The following is a 6,000-nucleotide window of genomic DNA, read 5'->3' on the forward strand; positions in this document are numbered from 1 at the left end:
GCCGCCAAGTTCTGCGGGCGGAGAGGTACGCGCTGGCCGGGCCTCCCAGCGGGGACTACTGCCCGCCGTGGGGACGCGGACTGGTGCGGGACAGCGACGCTGCGGCCCGCTTCCTCCTGAGCCTGGCATGGGCGCGCCCTCCATGCGCGCGCATCGGCACGCGCCCCCCTCCCCCTTGAGCCCAGGCCGCCGGCCTGGTGTGACCGCAGGACAACCGGGCCATTGCCGCCTCGGCCAGCCCGAGTGTGTGTCCCCCTTCTTGGGGTTTGTCCGACCAAGTTTCGCTGCGCGCTGCGGAGCCTCCTCTCGCTGGCCTTCGGCGGGCGACGATGGTCAGACGTGGCCTGACGGCGGTGACAGTGCGCTCCCTGCGGGGTCTGGGGCCTGCCGGGGAGAGTCCTGGGTCCCGTCCCCGCCCCCCACTCCCAGCGGACCCATCCGGAGCCACTTCTGGGTTCTAGAATCTTTTCGCTGCCCACCCCGCATTCTTCCGCCTGTAATGTAAGTTTCTGGAAGCAACAGCTCCTCGTTTGCTCCGCGCCCGCGAAACGCGCGTAAGAAGGAAGCCGCCGGCCCGAGTGGCCTCCACGGCTCCCACCGGCCCTTGCAAAAAAAAAAAAAAAGTAGACAACAATTAACCCTAAGGTTTGCTTTGTTCTCTTTCCATTTATTCTTGCTCGCTCTCTCTTTTTAAAAATTCTTTTTCTTTTTTGGGGGTGGGGGGGTTTGGCGTGTTCACGAGGACGTTTTTCTTTTAAAAGATGAAAAGGCAAATAAAAGACGTTGGAAATCTAGACTGGTCCCTTTTGCGAAACATTGAGGGCGCTTTCAGAGCTCAGCTCTTGGGGAAGTCTCTGCGCTTCGCCTGTGCGCTTTGAACTGAGGCTTGTGCTGCCAGAGCCTGGGCTGCGATGTGGCTCAGCCAAGTTTGCCGCTGCGTCTTTGCTGGGAGCGGGGCAGGAAGTTTTCTGAGGAAAGGGGGCAAAGAAGAAGAAGTGGGAGGAGAGAAAGAACTCGTGTGTGTGTGTGTGTGTGTGTGTGTGTGTGCGCGCGCGCGCGCGCTTGTGTGTGTGTGTGCGCGCGCGCGCTTGTGTGTGTGTGTGTGTGTGTGTGGCGGGCGGTGGGCAGCTGTGGACAGGGAAATGCTTTGCTGGATACATGGTACCGGCAGAGTTTGGGGAAGTTGCAAAAGCCGCTGTGGGACGACGCGCTGGCGATTATGTTCCAGAAGAAAAATGCTAAATGATCACCAGTGTGGCGACCTCTATTCAAAGGTGCATTGTCTGTTTTGACATGGTTAATACTCACCTCTCTTCTTTCTCTTTCCTTTTTCTTTTTGACCAATACCTTTTGGGGAGGAGAACAAACACAGGCTCCAGCCACGATTTGGAGACCAAGCACCCCTCTTCTACCCCTGGGTCCCCATCACCAATGCTGGTTCTTTGGGTCGGTCGGCCGGCGAACCCACCCCTCCTGTGACTTCTGGGCTCCTTCGCATTTCCCTTTCTTCCAGTATCTGCCGTCTGCTGAACCGCCAGGGCCATCAAATGATGGCAGTTTGGTTTCCACGGCCTTTCTCTACGTTTCCTAAGAAGTGTGATTGTGGGGAGGGTCACTTAAGTCTCTTCCTCGAAGGCAAAGCCCAGATGCTGGCCCAATCCCTGGAGAAGCAGACGTTAAGTCCTGGACCGGCTGCCTGATAAGGTTTGGGTGGAGTTCGCAATGGAGCCGGCTAGTCCTCGGGCTGTGCAGATGCAGGGGCTCTCACCGAGGGAGCGGGAGCAACGCGTGGTGAGGGGCGCAGTCCTGGCGTTAATGGGCGCAGACTTGAGCGGCCAGTGGTCCACGCTGGCCTGGGCGCCCACTGCGCTAAGGAAGCAATACAACCACTGCGCACACCACCAAACCACCCCCAACTCCTGAAGCTACTCCCGCTGCGAGCTCCCTGCTAATCGGCTGGGGTAAACAAGATCGATAATAATAAATAAATCAGTAAAAGTCCAAAGTAAAAGACGCGATACTCCCCGAGTGGCTCCCCTGCGCCCTCCCTCCTTCCTTTCAGAGGGGAAACTTTGCTCCCGGGACAAGTTTTTGTGGAAACCTGCCTGCCCTTCTGAAGTTTGACTCTCGCGGTGTTAGCCTGATGGTGAAGCGATACTTGTCAACGGAATATTTTCTCAGCTGAGCAATTGCCCAGGCCGTACCCGCGTCTGAGCCTAGGTTCAATGCGGCGCCCGCTGGTGCAGCGAAGATGGGGGAATGTTCACAGGGCGCGGCGCCACATTCGCCATCACGTGACCACTGTCTATGAAAATATTGCTATACCTAAATGCGATCGCAATAACAAAGTGGCTTTTCTTCCCTGCAATTAAATCTAATTTGTTAATTGTCTTTTCTTCGTGCTATGTTTTCATTTTAAGAGGTGACACGTTATTATTTTGTCTGCTTAATAATATTATTTACAAATTAATACTGTATATTTCACATTAGTGAAACATATAATTAGGGGTTTGATTTAATTTGTATCATTTATTCAGATAAAACAGAAAGCTTATTGCAAGATTGATTTCACAAGGGAGCTTGAAACCCTAGTTCTGTTTTTAATGCCATGTCGGTTGATTGAAGATGCCAGACTCCAGGGCCCAACAGACGTTTTTACACAGGGCGAGTTCGCCCTGTGTTTTCAGCATTCCCTCCCAGAAGCCAGTTAGTACAAAACGGATTCAAATATTGGGCTTTAGTTTCCACTTCCTTTCAAATCAAAGTTCTTTTCTTTCACTCTTTGCACCCCCCCCTCTTATTGGTCCCTCCCCACCCCCAACTTTTGTTTTAGGTCGTTGGGGTTAAATCCAGCATGATTTTGAGTCTTTAATGCGGTGACAAGTGACCGCTAATTGGTTCTCACTTGAGCACAGATATTACCATACTAATATTATTATTGGTAAGAAGAGGTAATTGATAACACCACCTGCCACTCTGTGACAGTCATGATGATAAATGCTTCTATCAAGGGGGCTGGGTGCGCAGCCTGCTGCGGCCCAGCCCAAACCGCATGGCTAGTGCCAATTATAAAGATGTTTCTTTCCTATTCCAGGTCTTATGGGGGGGCGGGGGGAAGAAAACACGCAGCCTCAGATTACATTGACGGTGTCTTTTCTAGAACACAGTTCCCCAGCGCTTCTTGCGCAGCCTTCTGAAGAGCACGCCAATAAATATGCAATGTCTCAAGTAGACAAATTAACCGGGGCGTCGCTGAGTGCCCACCCTTGACTCAACTCCACCTGTCACCCCCTTTCCTTCAAAGCCATTAGAATAAGTATGTCTAAATATTTTCAGTGGGAGCCCGGCGCACACAGCGCGGGTCCTCTCTGGCCCCGCTCCCTGAGCCGCTCGCTCGGGTGTGCTAATGACCGGACGCGGGGCTGAGCCGCCTCCCGGCAGGCGGGCACCAAAGGCAGCGTTTCGGCGGCTTTCCCTGAAGTGCTGGGAAGAACCCCAGCCGTTTCCCTTCACACCCAGGAATGCAAAGGGCGTCCGTTCACAACCCTTTTGTTGTGATCTTTGAGTTGTGCGGATCCCGCTGCACGGCGGGGGAGGGGGCAGCCAGCGCGGATGATTACATAAATGACGCTGGCAAGTTAAAATGGGAAGTCCCTGGCCTATAGGTGCGTTTAAATGATTATTATTAGCTTGTATTAATAGATGCAGGCCTCAAAAGACGAAATCAGCTATTGATAATTGCAAGAAGTATACAGCAGCTACTGTATCGATCGCGGTCCCTTATTCCCCTGGTATGGGAGAGATAAGACGACACACTATTTAGTGCAATATAATTTCTTTTGACCTATCTGCTTGCTACAGACTTATGATGAATAGCCGGAGTGGTTAAAGTCCTTTATCACGAAAGTTACCCCTTGATATAATATTGATTCTTTATAACTAGCTCCAAACACAAAAATCAAACTGTCCGCTTGGCCATCATCATCATCAATATCGTCACAAAGGCTCCGAATAAAGATCGGCCCCGGCCTGAAAACGCGCTCTATAATCTTCCCGGCTAATCTTTATTTGCTGATGATGAAAAGGGAAGGGGCGGGCGGGCAAGAGGGACACAGAGTGGAATGTCATTTGGACAAGCACTGTGTTTAGACAGACACACTTGTACCGGCCCAGAGCCGCCTGCCCCGCCGCGTAAACAGCTTCCTGCCCTGCTAGCGTGCCCAGCCCGGGCCCGCGACCCTGGGGTGCTTGGAGCAGTCGGGACCTGGCTCTGGGGATAAGGACAAAAAAGCCTCTCTGTGAGACGGCTGCCTGATGCTGGCAACGCGAGCTCGCAGGGCGTCCGGATCGATAGAACTCGCTCTCCTCCTCCGGGGCTCGGAGGAGGAGGCGGCGCAGGGGGAGGCTGGGGGAGGGGCCCTCCGGGCAGGCGGAGACCTCTAGAGGGGCGCTAGGGGGTTGTAAGAGCCCAGGGTCTTTAGGGCTGGGGAGACCTCAGTGCCTGCGGAGGTGGCGGGGACGGGGGAGCTCAGGATAGAGCTGGAGGCCAGGCGCGGGGTTCCAGCGAGGCGGGGGTGCGGGGAGGAGCGAGGGGGGACATCTCAAGGTCTAAGCGGGATCCCTGGGACTCAGCCCCACCCTGCGTGTGTGGGGGGGGTGTGGGGGGGACAGGGCTGTCCCTCAGAGGGCTGACCAACGGATGCTGTGTCAGCCAGGCCCTTTGCAGGCCCAGGCTAGGGCGTGTGCTCAAGGCGGTGGGCGCTCTGTGTGCGGGAACCTTCCAGGCTGCAGAGAACCGCCTTCAGGGAGGAAGCGGCTTCCGTTCAGACTCAAGGGAGCGGCGAAAAGACCCTCTTGTTGGCATGCCTGCACGGGCCCCGTGCTGGCCTCCATTCGACCTGTACTCAATTCCCAGTCTCACCAGCTGCGCCCGCCCCACCCCCACCCCTGCCTCTGGCTCCCAATTACTCGCTGAGGGGGGCGACAGGTCCCTAGGTCGCGGGGTGCCACTCTGATCAGAGGCACAGTGAGCAGGCAGGCTTGGCAGGGTCATCTAGGGTGGTTGGAGGGGGTTGGAGTAGGGGCGCTCTCCTGGCCCAAGCCTCCCCTTTGGGGCATGTCCTAAGAGGGCCCCTGAGTTCCCTCCCCACTGGTCTCAGTAGCCTCTACTGTAGATGACTCCCCCCCCCCCCCAAATCTCCAAGGATGTGCTCAGGGAGCCTGGATGCAGGAGGAGGCAGTAAGGATCCACCCTATCCCACCCCACCCCAGACCTTGTGTAAGGCTGGCCGGTGGTCCCCTGATCCCCCTAGGCATGGGGTCAGGTGGGGAAGGGTGGGTGGTGGTGGTGGTGGTGGTGGTCCCGGCAGTAGCCCTCCAGAACATCATCCAGGGACCCCATACCAGACATACTGGCCAGCTCCTGCCTTCCTTTCCCATCACCCTGACTCCCAGCTTGGGGTGGGGGGAAATGAGGGAAGGCACATCACTCTGCAGAGCTGTGTCCTGGGAAGTTTACAAAGAGGGACAGCCTGGCCTGGAGGTTTCTCCATCCAGGATAGCAACACTGCTGAACTCAGGCCCCCAACAACTGCCCCCTTCCCCAATGGCACCCCTCCCCCATCCTGAATGGGAGGAGTCCTGCTGACACTCCCTAGGCTGTACTTACTGCCAAGTAGGCTGGGCAGTGGAGAGGGGTGGCAGAGCTCAGGCACACTGGCACTGCTGGACCTCACGTCCAATGAGTCTGGAATCTCTGTGGCTATGTCCAGAGTAAGAAGGCCCTTTGAGGGTCTAGGCTCCGCTCATGCTTGGGAGATGGTGTTCAGAGATAGGGGTGTCCACCAGACGGTGCCCAGGAGGAGAGTGTCCAGGGGATGAGTATCCAGAAGACGGGCCAGTTGTCCAGTCTGAAGCTTTGGGCCCTGGTTGAGTTTGATGTGCAGGCGGCGTTCCACACAGTCTTGCTTGGGCCTGTGTTCCAGACTGGCCTGTGTCTGA

Source organism: Tenrec ecaudatus, chromosome 15 (genome assembly GCF_050624435.1).
Source record: "Tenrec ecaudatus isolate mTenEca1 chromosome 15, mTenEca1.hap1, whole genome shotgun sequence".
Lineage (NCBI taxonomy): Eukaryota > Metazoa > Chordata > Mammalia > Afrosoricida > Tenrecidae > Tenrec > Tenrec ecaudatus.